The following is a 17,412-nucleotide window of genomic DNA, read 5'->3' as shown; positions in this document are numbered from 1 at the left end:
ACTTCCTGGTCCCTCTGTCCAGCTTGCTCTTTCTCAAGACATCTGCAATGTTCAATCCTTATTTCCTTCAGGCCTCTCCTCAAGTGTCCCCATATCAGAGAAAGCTTCCCTCAACACCGTATGTAAAATAGCACATCTCCTCCCACCTACAGGAGACATGGTGATACACCACCTACACCTTCTTTGGGATGGAAGCACCAATGCCTGCAGGTGCCGGAAGTGATGGCAGTTGACAACTTAAGTTCTCAGCTCTCTAGAAATCACCCTCAGTTGAAAAGAACCACCTTCCTAGAGGCAGCCCATGAAAGCAAGGTATAAATGCCCAATCCCTTTGCCCAGCTGGGGTGAATTCTGAAAGATCATCTCAGTTTCAGAGGTTCCCATGGGGTCAGCGAAGGCCGTTTGCTCTCCTTTGCCTTTCTGCTTCCGCAGGTGGTCACCGTGAGAGCGTGAGAGCCCTCCCTAAGGAGCTCCTTTCACAGGAGTCTCTATCTCAGAATCCACTTCCTGGGAAACCAACCTGTCACTCTCTTGTCATTATCTTTCTCCCCCACTCTGCTTGTTGTTCTTCTGCAAATAACTTAGCCCATCTGAATATATTGCGTATTGGTTTGCATATGTTTCTCTAGCCCTCTACATGTTAATTTCATGAAGGCTGAGACTCAAGTTGCTCACTGTTGTATCCCTAGGGTATCTGGAGAAGTACCTGGCACGGAGTAGGAGCTCTAGAAATATCTGTTGAATAAATGGGTGGATTGGATGAATTAACAAATACCCTTAGGAAGTAGATATTATTGTTATTGTTGGCATTAGGCTCAGAAACCAAGGCTCAGAAAGTTAAATGACTTGCCCAAGGTCACACAGCTAATGATTGGTAAAGTCAGTAGAATGACTCATAAATGGGATGTTTCGATAGAATGTAGACAGTAAGACATTGCATAATGTGCTAAGGAAACTAGAAGCAAGCCAAGTAAAAAGACAGATTGATGGGGCAGAGTTAAAGGAGGAATGGGGAAAGTAATTTTTCTGCATCAAAACTTGGAAAGGTGTGAAACTTATTTTTCAAAAGGTCAAGAAAGCAAAAGGAAGCATTTTACCTCCCTGATGAATGGCTAGATACTCTGGACTCTGAGTAAGAACAATCAAGGCCCAAACCAACTCTTTATCCAAACCAAAGCCATCAACATTACATGTTTCCACTAAATTTTCTTTTTTTCCTAAACCACCACTACTGATCATTTAGTTAATATTTGGATCAAAATGGATTAATAATCAAATTTTTTATGTCTCTGCCTTTATTCTTGGCTGTTCCAAAGTAACAGGGGCTTAATGGGGATAGTCAAGGAGAACGGTCTTTTGACATACTCACTGGCAATTTAATGATACCAACAGCTGATGGATGACAAGGCTGTGAAAAATGGATCCTTAGAAAAGCCTCTACATTTCAATTTCAACAGTCTGTCTTTAGACAACTGAATAGTTGCTTAGAAAAGTACCATTTCTTTGCCTTTTTTCTCTCTTATGAGAAGAAAAAAGATTAATAAAAAGAAACCAAAAATATGCCCTGTCTTTGTCACAGAGAGAAGTAGTAGAAAGTCACACTGTTTTTTGAAAGCAAAACAAGTAGCACTGATGACCTGAGTGAATAATATGTTGGGAGTGGGAATGGAATTGGGGGGAGGGGGGGGTGAAAGAAACTTGGGTATCCTACAGCCAAGAGAGAGTCTTGACTTTCTCTTTCCCAATAATAAACAAGTAGCAGTCACTTGGACCCTGTGGGAATATTTCAAAGATCACAAATAAAAAATTTACAGTACAGGAATGTGGAACCGTAGAAGAAAATCAAAGAAGAGCACATGACTTTGGCTGGCTTGCAAAAGAAAAGATAAAGGAAGCGAGAAGACAAAATGAGCTACACCAGAGAGTTGGAAAAAAAGAATGCTTTTACAAGTCTATCAAAGGGAATAAAACCACGAAAGGGAAGTGTACCACTAATAAAGGAGGAAGAGATGAGATGGAAATCCAAACTATTAAAATCCGTAACAGACCACACTGCAAACTGAAAGCGCTTGTGCTCATTAGCAATGTCTACCACAGTATGTTTTTCTGTAATTATTGAGATCTCAAGGTTGATCATCATGGGATTGAATTCAATGTGATTAAACTTGGCTCCTTCACTGTCTCCTTTCAACAATGGCTAGTTCGGAGCTGAGCTAGCTTCAGAATGGGGGCATTGGGTGTTTGAATTTGAAAGGCACAGCCAAAAGGCACCCAGCTTTGTTTCAGTTCCTTACAGGGGGGCCACCTCCCACCTCTGCCTTTCCCCCACCTTCCTGCACACACGTCCCCCAGACAGGATTACCCTGGGCCTCTTCTTTACCTTTCCAAGCCATAGCTACTTATTGAGTGCCTGCTAAGTGCCCAGCACTGTGCTAGGCCTTAAAGCTGCAAAAGTGAATGAAACAAACAAGGCCCCTGCCTAACATGGAATAACATGGAATCACCCAGAGATGAAGACATTAATCAGATGATCATACAAAGACTATATGACAAATCGTGGTACATGCTAAAGGAGAACTGTGAGAATGTGCTACGTGGGCTCAACCCAGCCTGGTGGGTCAGAGAAATTAAGGTCAGTGCTTGAGACTGAAGTACAAACAGTAGAGCCAGATTCGAGGGGGTGGGGCTTGGGAAAGAATATTTCAGGCAGAGGAAATCACCATTGAGATGGCCCTGAGGCCGATGGGATGTGGTGCAGTTGAGACTCTAACAAGGCCAGAGTGTGATAGCAAAAAGGAAAGTGCCACAATACAGGGCCAGAGAGGTCAACAGGGGCCCAGGGCTTTGTGGCTATTTTAAGGAACTGTGTCTGCTCTAAGAATGGTCAGCAAGGGAGCCCGGTTTGACCTAGAAATTTCTTTGCTCATCTGTTAAGTGGAGCCAGGGCTTACTGGGACTCATTGCAAAATAAAAACGTGGATCCCCTTGTTAAAAAATTATTAAGGGCCTGGCTGAGTGGCATGTTGTTTAAGAGTTGGCTTGGGAGCTCCATCTCTGAGCAGCAGGGCCCTGGTTCAGATCCTACATGAGGGCCAGTGATGCTGCGTCCTCTACAGTTAAGATGGTGAACAACAGCTCGACCTGGAGCTGGGCTGCCGTGAGTAGGCTGCAGTGGGCTGCCGTGAGCTACCATGAGTGGCTGGCAGCCAGCGTGAGTGGCCGGCAGCCAGTGTGAGCTGCTGAGAGCCACCGTGAGCGGCCGTCCAGTGGCCAGCAAGCAACTGCCTCACCTGGGAAGAGTGCAATAATAATACCAACATGGGCTAGTGAAGTGACGTCCTCCACAACTAGACTGAAGAACAAAAGAACAGCAACTTGTCTGTTCCCTTTCCCCGATTTTCCAAGCTGTTCCCCTTTCCCAATTCCCCAATTAAAAAAAAAAATATTAAGAACATCAAGGCCATGACAGCAGAGTATTAACCCAAGAATGGGACCCTCCTAAGGTGGCCTGGATTGCAGCAGTGCCTGAGTCCTGGGGTTCATGTTGGTCATGGGCGAGTTGGGATGGCTCTGTGACAGCTCTCAGCCTCTATGTTAGGCCAATTCTGAACTCCATGAGGAAGCAAGGTTGGCCGTTCCTCATGCATTTTAGAATGCCATGCACAGTTTCTGGTCTTCAGATTCTTTAAACTAACCAGTAAAAAAAAGAGAGAGAAGTTTAGCTGAGATAAACAGATAAAAGAACAGCAATCAAGCTAGAGAAAACCTGGCTGTGAGGCTTGTAAAACTAATACAATCCATCGACCTGTCTCCAAAGCATAGAGCATCTCTCTCCAGGCCAGAGCGGGGACTAGTGGGAGGCAAGTGAGGCTCCCAGGGTGCAAAATTTAAGGAGGCACTTTTTCTCAAGGTCATGGAAGTGCAGGGCCAGCATCTGGAATTGAGTGCCTCCTTAAAGCTTGTGCCCTCAGTGTCTGGCTTGCTTCCTCCTACTCCAGGCTCTGGTCAGGGCCATTCACCAGAATTTGTTGATCTGAAGACTCTTTCTGAGACCACCAGGCAGCAAGGCACCCTTTGCCAGGTCTGGATGAAGGCCTGAAGGGTAGGAAAATAGGCTATCTTTGGGTTGGGAATACTTTCTGAAATTCAGTGACATGGAGTTCTTCTACTGCCAACTTTAGATAAATAAGCTTGAGCCAGGTGAAGGTCTCAGACCCCACAAGTATCTTTGTCAAGTTACACTCTGCAGGGATCTATGTAGGCTCTGGTCCGTCAGAAACAGTTGGGCTGACACACTTGTCTAGGAATTCAGACAGTCGATTGCTGATATGAAAACAGCTCCACCTGTGTTAGCTCAGCCTTGTTGTATCAATGTTATATCCATCTCAATCGAGTCTCAACACACAGTCTCCCACTATTTTACGTAAAAAAGAATGAAATGGCCATTCTGCTCATCCTCCTTTTTTCATTTCCTGCCACCTCACTGTTCCTGTTCTCCTTCTTTCCTGTCCCTTCCTCTCCCTGTCCCCTAACATAAGCTTCTTCATGGCCCAGTGACCATTACAAGCAGTGATGATGGTTTCATTGTCGAGTCAAAGCCCTCTGCAGATCCCATCGGCCGCCTGGCTGGGCTCACAGGTAACAGTTTCCCAAAGTACAGACTATCTCCATAAAGCAGTTTGACCCTGGAACCCTGTCCGATTTTGTCTTCTATTGCGTTGTCTGAAGTTTGGCTCCCCTTTTGCCTTGAAAAATACGATTATTTCACAGCAACTGATTTTCCTGGTAGAGAATGGAACGGCCGTTATTAATTTGTCCTCACGTTAATATACTCCATTTCCTTTCATCTTTATTACCCATCTATATCTTCCTCAGAGGTCTTGTTTACATAAAACAGGACTCTTGGATGCAGAAAGTGCTTAATGAGTCTCAGCCTAACCACTACAGAGCAAACACGGTGCACTCCCCCTTTATAATTATGAATCATTTGACAGTATTAAAAAACGTCTTCAGCAACTGGTGCCAGGCAGCTTCTTTCTAGATTTTTTTTTTTATTGCTATAAAGATCAGCCATAAACTAAATTATGAGCTTGGTCTATGACATCTTGGCATTAAGCTCTAACAGTAATATGAACTGTGCTCCTATTACAGGCTTGAATAATTTAGCTCTTCTTACTCTCACAAGTCCCTCCCTCCCTCTCTCTCTTCCTTTCCTTCTCCCTCTCTCCCTTCCTCCTTCCTCCCTTTTTCTCCTCCTTCCCCCCTTCCTTCTTGTTTTAACCCCTCAATCCTACCTACACACTATTTCCTCACCAAAGGATCTCTGCTTCAGAAAAATTAATATGACAGCCTGAGTTGCTGACCAGTGGATTGCCCTCTAACTGATTCTATATCATAAACAAAGTGCTGGGAGCCAGTATTTCAGTTGCAATAATTAGTTATGGGGCACCTACTACACAACTGTCATTGTTTTTAAATGTTGATGAGAATCAGATGTGGGAGCAGATGTGTCTTGGTGGAATGAAAAAGCCCTCAGGGGATATTTGATCTGGGCTTTGAAGGATGAGTAGGAGTTTGCTAGCTAGACAAGGAAGAAGGACATGTCAGACAGAAAGTCAGGATAATAAACACATAGAAATGTGAAAGCATGCCAGGATTTGGGGAAGGCTGTTGCAGTCTGTTATGATTGGTTTGAAGGGATTCTAGGAAGACATGACTGGATTGGAAGCTGAAACTGGGAGTGACAGATAGATGGCTTGTGAAGGGATAGTAACAAGTCACCCAGGTGTGATCTCCTTTAGTCTTTGTGAATCATAAGCACAGTTCATGGGGAAATTCAAAGGTGAATAATGGGGACAATCCATTCTTTCACACAGACATTTTGTGAATGTCTTCTACACGCATGGCACTGCAGTAGGCACTAGGTGGAATAGAAAAACATTGCCCTTGCTCTTCAGGGCTCACAGTCTACCTGGGAATACAGAGGTACATAAATAGCTACAGCTCAAGGCGAAATAAAACAAGGGAGTGATAGGAAATGCATAAAGAAAGCATATGGGTGGGAGCAATGAATACCATCTGGGAAGGCTTCAGGAAAGGTTGACTTTGGGGTCCAAGGAATGACATAACACAAGGACGAAAGCATTCCAGGCAAAAGGAATGACCTGAGCAAAATGAACAGTATGTGAGACATCAGCCTGTGTTTAGGGAAAGGTAAAGTATAGAGGCTAGCTTTGGGGAAGAACACGGTGGTAGAAAGATGGGCTGGGATGAGCTTAGGAAAGGCCGTTCACAAGAAGCTAGGTTTATCCAGAGAAAATGGAGATCAAGTAAAGGTTACTTAACAGTGATATTATATCAAAGGCATAGTCCACTAGGCCAGGGGTCGGCAAACTTTTGAGATGGAAGAGCCAATCCTGTCCCTCACAACAATTTAAAAATTATTCGAGAGACTTAAAACAAATGAAATCACCATTATGTGAATAATATCCTTTACAATTTTTATAAATGAAACCATGATAGTTTTATTTTCATTTTCAATTTTACTTCAGAGCCCCACGTATGTACCCAAAGAGCCGCATGTGGTTTGCCACAGTTTGCCAACCCCTGGTCTAGGTGAATATGTCTCATCTTCAGAACCTACTTTTTTGATTTAGTAATGGCTGCCAGGAATAGTCTTGAGAAGGATTCTGGGCTCAGTGAGGAAGGAATGGATTTATTTATCCAATCAGTTATATAACTAGCCTAAATAAGTACTCCTTCAACTTGGATAGTAGAGAGATCTCTGGGAAAACAATGGTTGAATTGTCCTTGGGCACATCTCTGGAGGTTTTATTCACCTCAGTAAGATCTTGGGAACAGTGGAGCAGCATTCATCAGAGACTTTTATAAGAAAGCAATCCTACCCTAGTCAATTCAGCTGCAGAACTGAGACATCCTTAGTTAATAATACTGGCCAAATCTTTTGAAGTTCAAAAGTACCATAAACAGGGCCGGCTGAGTGGCGCAATGGTTAAGAACTGGCTTGGGAATCCAGTGGGCCCCGGTTCGGATCCCACATATGAAGGCCAGTGACACTGCCCTCCACAGCTAAGATGCTGAACAACAGCTCAACCTGGAGCTGGGCTTCTGTGAGTCGCTGGCGACAGCACAGGCTGCAGCCCCTGCTGTAGTGGGTTGCCATGGGCTACCGTGTGTAGCCAGCAGCCAGCATGAGTGGCTAGCAGCCAGCGTGAGCGGCCGTCCAGAAGCTGGCGACTGATCTGCCTCGCCTGGGAAGAGCGCAATGATGGTGCCAACTTGGGCCAGTGAAGCAACGTCCTCCACAACTAGACTGAAGAACAAAAGGACAGCAACTTGTCTGTTCCCCTTCCCCAATTCCCCAGCGCTGTTCCCATCCCCCCAATTCCCCAATTTAAAAAAAAGTACCATAAACACACTACAAATTGTTATTAGTAGCCAGTGAAGGAGACATGTCTTTCCAGCACCCAACATAAAAGATTCTACAGATGGCATTCACTCCTTCTTCCCGTTCACTACAACTTCTTGTGGCATTGTTTCCACTGATGTCAAGGGCAGCTCTGCTTTTCCTGAATATCAGGGGACCTTGGGAATAGGCAGGGTTAGCTTGCTGTAGAGGACACTGGTATTAATTGCCACCCCCCGCCCCCAAAAGGAGAAAAACAACCCAGACCAGCCAGACCAGCTGGGAAACCTTAGGAGAAGACAGTAATGGGACAGAGCAACAGAATCTTTGAGATGGGAAATTGGACTGATTGCATTCTCGGGTCTAGATCAGGGGTCCTTCATCAGGATCCATAGAATGCCCCTCTTCCCAGAGGATTCCATGGATGAAATTTGAGGAGAGAAAAATAATTTATATCTTTATTTTCAATGACTTATAATTGAAATTTAGCATTTCTTTTTATTGTAAATGTAATCAACAAACAATAGTAGCATTAATAGTACTTGTGGTTTTTTTCAGTAATAGAAATCATAGTTATTTTCATGTTACAGTAGTTGCCAATATTTTAAAATATTGTTTATGGTCATTACTACTTTGAATTGTGGTAGTTATTAGACTCAGTGCTAGATGTAGATCTTGTTGTGTTAATAAATAAGTGAATATATTACTACCGGGGATGCCAAAAAAATGTCTACAAGTGGACACTTTGGTCAACATAGCTCAAGCAGTAGTTCACCATAATCAAAAGTGTCTGGACACTGATGGTAACCACTTTGAGCACCTCTTATAATTGCAGAAGTCAAACGTGACTTGTATTCATCTTTTATTATTATATATTGAGCATTACAATTTTAATGCCTTTTTCTTTTCTTAAAATGTGCATACATTTTTTGGCACTCTCTGTATATCACAAATGTAGTGGTTTTTTTAAACATATAGGCTATTTTTTAGAGCAGTTTTAGGTTCACAGCAAAATTGAACAGAAAGTACAGTTCCCTTATAGCCCTGCTCCCTCCCCCGTCCCCCCCCCCACACACACACACACACACACACACACACACACACACGGCTCCCCTTACTACCATCATCCCCCACCAAAGTGTTACATTTGTCACAATCAATGAACCAACGTAACACACATTGTTATCACCCAAAGTCCATAGTTGACCGTAGGGTTCACTCTTGGTGTTGTACATTCTATGGGTTTAGACAAATGTATAATGACATGTATCCATCATGATCATATCATACTGAGCAGTTTCACTGCCCTAAAAATCCCCTGTGCTTCCCGCCTAGTCAACCCTCTCTTTCCCCAAACAAAGTTGTGGTTTGAAAAAATATTTTGATAACTAATTTACTATAATTGTTTTCTTTGTTTAATCCTATGGATTTTACGTCTTTAAAAATTCTGAGAGGGGTCATTGGCTTCATTAGACTCCCAAAGGGTCTGAGGCAGAAATAAGTTCAAGGGCTGGATGTCCCTCCTCCCTATTGTCATAGCCTCAGGAATGGGGCGTCCTCTCTCTCTCCTCTGGCACCCAGGCTTTCTTCTTCCAACTTTCCTTTGGTAGACTTCCCATACTTCCTTTTTTATGTATCACAATTTAACTTTGTTTCAGTCTCTCTATCTAAACTTGCATGCTTTGTACTTTATACTGAGACTGAGGAGCTTGTTTGTGACTAGCAAATCAAAATCTCCTGTTTACCAAGATCCACCCTTCTTAACAGCAGTGGGGGTTATATGAAACATTTTTTTTCTTGTCATATGCTCAAACTAAAACCTAGAGATTCATTATATGTCCAGTACAGGAGCCAGACTAGTTCACATTTCATCAATTCCAGAAAGAGTAATGTGAGAAAATGGCAGTTAAATGGTACCATCTTTTGGATTGTTTTCCAGGGATATTTTTGTACCCTTTGTAGAAAGCACCTGGGAGCTGGTGGTTTGCCAGTCCCTTAATTTAGTTCTGCCTCAATGTAGAGTACCCCTTCCTCATCCTCCTGGTCTTGTCCATCTGTCCCCTAAAAGGCATTTGTCCCCTAATCCTCCAGGCACCGTCTCTTCTGTATGGACCTAATACAGTTTACCATATTATAATTGTTTGTTTATAATAATATCTAAGTCTTGTTAAGTATCTACCATGTTTCAGGCACTCTTTTTTTCACAATCTCAACAGTGGCTTATTAAATGTTTAACATGTGCTGCATTGTAGTAGGACTTTACAAATCTGACATTCACAGCAACCCTGATGATATTATACAATCATCCTTCATTCACAGATGTTGGATTTGTGACCCAGGAAGGTCATATCATATTTCAAAGATCACACAAACTTAATTAGCTTGACTTTAAACTCTGCATCAAAATCTAAAATTTGAACATTGTGTATTTTATGACATTAAGGAATTATTGTTAACTGTTCTTTTAGATGGGATAATGGTATTATGATTATATTTTTTAAAGTCCTTATGTTTTAGAAACACATTGAGAAATATTTATGGGTAAAAAATCAAATAAAACCCAAGTCAATAAATTATAGCAGACCCAAAGTAGGCCAGCAGTGCACACCCCCAAGATCATGTAGTTTAGGAAGAACCAAATCCTGGGGCCAGAACAGGGTATTTCCCCAACAAGCTTCGTGACCTTGGGTGAGTCACTCCACCCCTTCCTTTTATAAATGAAGGACCTGGGCACAATGCTTCCCAATGCCCTGTGCAGCTGGGTGAACCTCAAACAAGATGATGGCTATTTACTTCTGTCTTTCAGGACAGTTCCATAGGTAATGGTGCTTCTTTAACAGAGCAAAGACTGTAGCCAGATATAATCCAATCTGCCTGGGTTTAGACATAATATTATTCGAGAAAATATTCTCTTACTTTATGCCAAAAGTCTTGATAATCAAACTTCTTACTTCATTTGTATTAGTATAAGCAGTAGAATCCTTTCGTCAAATGAAATAGATGCCTAATTTATAAACACTTTAAATGAAGTTGCTCTGGTATAAATGAGAGCTGAGAATAGCACCTTATAAAAACTCACTTGTCTATACCACCCAGAAACTGTTTTTTGATGATTTATCTTTATTTTTTATTTTTTTTTATTTTTTTAGCTGAACCATCCTGCTACCTGTTGGCAGCTCAGTGGCTGCTCAGCTCAGGCTGGACTCGAACCGCTGTTGCTCAGAGCTCAAACTCTTGAGCGAGCTCTTAACCAACTGAGCCACTCGGCCGGCCCTTGATGATTTATATTTATTAACTCATGTGATTCTCATATCATCCAAATAAGAAAGACACCATTTGAAGATAAGGAAACTGAGGCACAGAGAGGTTAACAAACGTGTCCAATGTCATAAATATAGGAAATTCCTGAGCTGGCCCAGCTGGTTCTAGAACCTGTATTCTCAACTGCTATACTGTGTTCTTTTCGATGTGGTTACATGTTTATCTTCCATTAAAATGTAGGTTCCTTGGGAAAGAGAAGGGCCTGTGATTTTGTATTCCTAGTGCCCAGCCTTGTCAAAAACAGGTGTTCAGTAAACACGTGTAAAATGAATGAAATTTATTGGACACTTTCAGTGGCATAGCCAAAGCTCATTAAACTTTATGGATATGAATAGGCAGTGAAGATCAAGCTAAGCCCCTTATTTTAAAGATGAGAAAACTGAGGGCCTGGAAAGTTAAGTGATTTGCCCAAGACCAGCCAGTTAGTACAGAACCCAAACTAAAGCCTAGGTCTCTTGATGAGTAAATCTCTAAAAGAATTGAAATCATATAGCGATTGGGTTAACAAATGCTTATGTCTCTTTCTAACTTGAAGCTGTTCTTTTCCTAGTCAAGGGATGTTGATGATTAGGGGAACGGGAAAATTTTATCCTGAGCACAGTAGAGCTGGGGACCCTAGAGGCAGGCTTTAAGGGAGGTCCTTTGGCATCCAAAATACCCGTGTCACCATTTGGCGTACCACAAAGTGCCCACTAGCCAATGTTATCACTAACCGTTGATTCCCCCCAAGTCTTCTCTGTCCTTTACAGAGCTTGAAGTAGGAGACTACAAACTACATCCTCAGCCCCATTCCAGGCCCAAGTACAACTGGAATATAATTACAGAGTCCCAATTCCATCTTCAGATGGCTTAAATCAGCATGCACGTCTAGTCCTTGTCTATCCTGGTTGTAGAAACTGGCTTCTTTCTTGTTTCTCACATATAACCCAATTCTGATTGGACTCTTGTTTTCCCCTTATTAGACCTAAGATACGGTCTTGATAATTGGCTACAGCAAAATGCAGGAATAGAAAACAAGTGGCTTACTTGCTGCCGCCATACCCCTCACCTCCACGTCAGCAGACATTGTTTAACTGATCACAGGGTTCTTTCAAAAAGAGCCGAAAATCACCTTCAGGATATTTCTCTAGAAAGCCACTCAAGAGGAAACCTACTGGCCACAGACTTTATTCCTTTAACGGTCTGTTACTTGCTGCATTCTTGTTTTTCTGTCCCGAAGGAGCTAGATTTCTAGCAGTTCCCAAACCTTGCTTTCTGTCAAATAGCCTTTCTGATACTGATTGCTGCCCCCATGCCTGAGCTCTGTCTCTACAGAAGACACAGGCTGTCCTCACTGGCCTGAAGGAGCGGTTTAGCGGAGGTCATTTCAGGTCAAAACCAGAGGAGAACATATATCTCATTCAGAATTCAAGAGAAGTTAGAGGTGTGTGTGGAACATAAGAAGAATAAAAAGTATTAACTTTCTAAAACCAGAAAAGGGAATTTGAGGAAAACCATAAGCAGAAATTGGAGGGGGGTGGGGGGGGCAGGGCAGCATGCAGACAAAGGGAATTGGAAAGTAAAGGTGTCAAGACTATGATGTAACAGATGAAGTAAGTGGATGGTGGGTGGTGACTAGGACAGAGTTATATAATCCATCATATTTTTCTTCTTATTGTGAGGAAGCTCCAAGTCAAATTCACTATCCGATAAGTAACTATATTAGCTCTATCTAGACTATTTGCTATCACCTCCCTTGAGAGGCTTAAATTTTTTTTATTTGAAAAATATGAGGTAAGTCTAAATATATGTATTAATTTTTGCAATTTCCATTTACAATAAGAACAGTTCACTCCCTAGACAATAGCCCATAGGATGTTAGACATCCATCTGGAAGGAGAAATTTGAAAAGCCGCAAGAAAATGAAAGGCAAGAAATCTCCTGTTAATCCTCTTCTCTCGATACAGCTCAACGTGTCTTGAATATGTGTTGAGCTCTGAACTGGATGCTGTGAAGGACATAAAATTGAAGAGGTGATCTATGCCCTTTAGGAGATTATCGTCTTCTTGGGGAGACTGGCTATACAGAAATATAATAGTTTACAGAAAGCACCTGACTCATAACAGATATACAGTGTGAGGGAGAGGTAACCCCCTGTTGCCTTAAGCCAATGAATGTTGCAGTAGCCGTTTGTTACACAGCATACCCTAATCCAGTGGTTCTCTGAGGGTGGGTCCCCCATACCAGCAGCAGTACCTAAGCATTTGTTAGTAGTGCAAATTCTCAGGCCTCACTCCAGTTGTACTGAATCAGAAACTCTGAGGTGGGGGCCCAGGAATCTGTGTTTGAACAAACACTCCAGGTGATCCTGGTATGCTAAAGTTTGAGAAACCCCAACCACAAAATTCTTTGCCATGAATACATTCACGTTTTCCCCCTTCCTCACCTATAGCACAGGACCAGAGCATGCAACCCAACATATTCCTGAAGCGTCAAGTTCAAAATGAAGCCAACCTGCTCAAGTTCTAAATGAATAGTTCCCTTTACAAAAGTTTTAGACTGAAATATTTAAGCAAGAGGCCTTGTTTAAAATGGTATCAGCTTAAGTGAAGATGTCCTACACCTCCTGAAAGAGGTGAACTCCAAGAACAAAAATTACTGCAATTATTGATCATTTTCTTGTGTTAGTTGATGCACTAAAAAAAAAAAATCTGACAAAAAAGACAAAATTATCATTCCCAATTTATAGAGGAAAACATGGAAGCTGAGAGCAGTAAAGGAACTTTCCTAAGTCCCCACAGTTTGTAAATGGTAGTCAAATTCGAATCCAAATCTGTCTGACCCCAGAGCCTGTGCCCTTCATCACTCACCTTCATTTAAAAAATGAGCTATTTTTCTGAGTGCCTGAGAACACAGAGGCCCAAGTAGTAAGTCAACCCGCTCATGTTACCAACCCTACCGACAATTTGCTGGGTGTCACTTCATCATTAAGCCTTTAGTGTTATTTTTGCTTGAAAAATGAGAGATTCTGCTACTTGCCACCCACTCACTATAAACTGGATTGAGGTATGTAAAACTTTCAAGAACTAAGGATGAAAAGTGTTATAAATAGTATTATTACAAGTGGCAATAAATCAGGTAAAGAATGTAATGTGCAAGTTGGAACATAAACTGGAACGAAGCATCATAAATCTAAAAGAACCCAAGGTATGTGGTTCTTTGAATCTACCAGTAAAATGCTTAACCTAATTTTTAGATTAACAAGGCACCCACCTCAGAAAGGCATAATTTGAGAAGGCTGGAGCAGGATAATCACCAGGAACATTTTGAAAAGGGGCTAATCTGATGGATATATCCCTAATGTTTTTTAGGAAACACTATAGTAGTAAAATTTGACAGTTTACAACATGCCAGAGACAGTTTCTAAACTGTTTCAATTATTAGCTTATTTACTCTTTACAACAATCCTATGAAGTAAGTCATATCTTTATTCCCCATTTTAAAGACAGATTTTTTTTTAAACTGAGGAACAGAGATCAGGTGACTTTTTTAACTAAGGAACAGAGGTCATGTAACTGATACGTGGCAAAGCCGGAATAAGAATTTAGGCAGTGTGGCCCAGAGTATACAGTCAACTGCAATGTTTGGACTAGTTTTTATATGTTGATAAGTTACTGTTTTTTTAAATCTCTTCCTCTTCTCGCATTAGTTTGTTCCGATTATTCATCTTTTCTTGTCTTTTTACCATCATTATCTCTGACGGAGCTCAGAACTCCAGTGGTAGGTTAATGAATGTTGCGATACACTACAACAAAACAAAACACCATAATGACCATGGCCTTTTTATTCTTTACAAATGAAGCCATCTAGACAAGAAGAATGTTAATAAGCAAGTTTCTGTCGAGGAACATCAAAACAACAGGGAGTATTTTGCCCTGACACACAGTATAACTGAAGGAACACTGAGCACTCCTTCAGGGAACTTTGATAACCCTTTCTCTTGCTCTTTGCAACCTCGCATGCTCCCTTCCTGCCGCAATTCTCACCCGATTTCTCTTATCTGCCCCAGATAATTTTCTCAATGTCATTCCATGTCAAAGTAGTTTAGAGTTGGTCAGATTCTTAGAAATCAAATCAACTAAGCTGACCCCATGAAGCCCCAAGAAGTAAGCAACTTACCCAGCGTAACTCAGTGGGTTAGTGCATAGCAGGGCTCTGAACCTCTGAACCGCAGACCTGCCTTGGGCCTGGCTTCTGGAAACATCCCTGAATCTGAACAGGAAGTCAGAACGTGGGCTCTGCTCTCCAAAAGACCTTCCTGCCAATCCCAATGTCACCACTTATGTGAGCTTAAGAAAGATATCATCAGATACTACTATCAGAAAAAGATTGAAACACAGTTACTTACAAAGTGTATATGATTGTATACTTAGAAAAGCCAAAGCAGTTCATTAAAAAGCTATTTATATTCATAGATAATCTTTTATCTCTCCATATGCATGATAAACATACAAAAATAATAATATTCCTATGTAACAAAAATAGCCAGTCACAATGTTTAATTAATTTCTTCTCAAATAGCTACCAAAAAATGCAAAACACTTAGAGAATTAGAAAGTGATATACATTACTTATTTTTTGAGAGAGAATTTAGTGTATTTTATAGGAGAAATATTTCTGCCTTGAAATGGAAAAATTAGCTATATAAAGGATGTCTGATTCTTCACATTCTTCACATTTTTTAACGCAATCCCAATAAAAAATCCAACAAGATTCTTACTAGTATTCTGCAAAATTAAAATAAAATTCATCCAGAAAAACAAGTGGGTGTGAAACTGTAAGTAATATTTTGAAAGAGATGAAGAAGCATAAAAGACTATTTTTACAGATAGTAAAATATAGTATAAAACAAAATCAGAACAGTGTATCAGTTCTAATACAAAACTAGACATACTCACTAATGGACCTATATAGGAAGTTTCTTATGTGTAAGAAGGTAACATCTGATATGGAAATTTAAAATATTTGTATAAATGATATTATCCTGTCTCTTTAGAAGTTGGAGAAGTAAACTTAGGTCTATAAGTATCTCACACCAAACCCAAATGAGTTCCAAATGCTGTTAAGAATTAAAGAAAAGATAAAAACAAAAAGTAGCATGAAAGATTTAATAATAATCAAATAACAAGAGGGATAACCTCATAAGTTTGAGAAGGAAAAGATGAAATTTCCCTATATAAGACAGCTTTCTTTTCAAAAAATTCTAAATTATAAACATTAAAATAAAAAGGTAAATAGACTAAGGGAAACCATTTTGGTAAAAATGGCAAATGCTCATTTTTATATCATTTTTACAATATAAAACCCTGCTCAAATCAACTTTTGAATAATGTTGAAAGAAAATGAAAATAAATTATATAAAGAGCTCCCACACATGGACAAGAAAATAAGACCCTAATAGACAATTAGGCAAAGGACAAAACACAGACCATTCATACTAAAAGAAGCAAAATCAATAAACAAATCTATGGAAAAACATTAACATCATTATTAATCAAAGAAATGCAAATTAAAGCAACAATGGGGCACCATTTTCCAATTGTAAAATTTATAAACATTGTTTTCCAATAAAACCCTCAGTGTTGGTAAGGTCATAACGAAACCATACACTCATATATTTCTGATATCAAGGTGGAGGAACACAAATACTTAAGCCATAAAAATGCACTTCAACTGTGTAAAAAAAAAACCTTGTACAAATGGAAAACCTGTAAACACAAAGATATTTACAGCAGCGTTATAATTTTTAATAAACATTTTGAGGATTATCTAAAAGCCTCAGCATACGCTTTCTCTAGGAAACTTTGCTATACTCTCTGACCTGCTGCCTCCTCACCTTCAGGCACCTCAGTGTCTCTGCTGTGTGTGTGCCTATCACTGACATGTCCCTAGCCTTTGGCACAGGGTCTTGCACATAGTAGGAGTTCAGTATGAATGAATGAATGAATGAATGAATGAATGAATGAATCCATATTAAACAGTAGCAGATTGCGTTAGTATGGCTCTTGATGAAATGTGAACCCTATTAATTTGCTAATTATGAAAATTATGTTGCAACTCAGAAAATGCTTCAGGATAGCAGCACAAAGGGGGGAAAACAGAATACATAATTGCACATATATTATGATTGTAACTAGATAATAGTTCTAGGCACATGGACAAACCCTGGAAGATAATATGTAAATTTAATGTTTTTTTGTTGGAGGCATGGGATTGTGAATGTTTCAGTCTTTTTCTATTTTTGAAAAGCATATTAATTTTTCTCTTTTTGCAATTATAAAAAGGTAGGGGGAAAAATTCACAGGCATTGAGTCAGAATACTTGGGTATCAGTCCTGGCTCTACTATTTAATAGCATTCTGACCTTAGACAAGCTACTGGAACTCTTTGAGCCTCAGTTTCCTCATCTATTAAATGGGGACTATAATAGCTACCTCTTAGAGCTGTTTTGAGGTACACAGGGCATAATGCATGTGAAAGAGTTTTATAATCTATAAAGTGCTATATGAATAGGATGCCATTATTATTAAAGTAGCCTATATTTCCTAAGAAAAATAAGCTTTTTATTTCTTCCAATGTTTACGTTTAGTCATTTACATACCATGCAAAAACAGTTCCAAAGTGCTT

Source organism: Hipposideros armiger, unplaced genomic scaffold (genome assembly GCF_001890085.2).
Source record: "Hipposideros armiger isolate ML-2016 unplaced genomic scaffold, ASM189008v1 scaffold_26, whole genome shotgun sequence".
Taxonomy (NCBI): Eukaryota; Metazoa; Chordata; class Mammalia; order Chiroptera; family Hipposideridae; genus Hipposideros; species Hipposideros armiger.
This window is presented reverse-complemented; position numbering follows the sequence as displayed.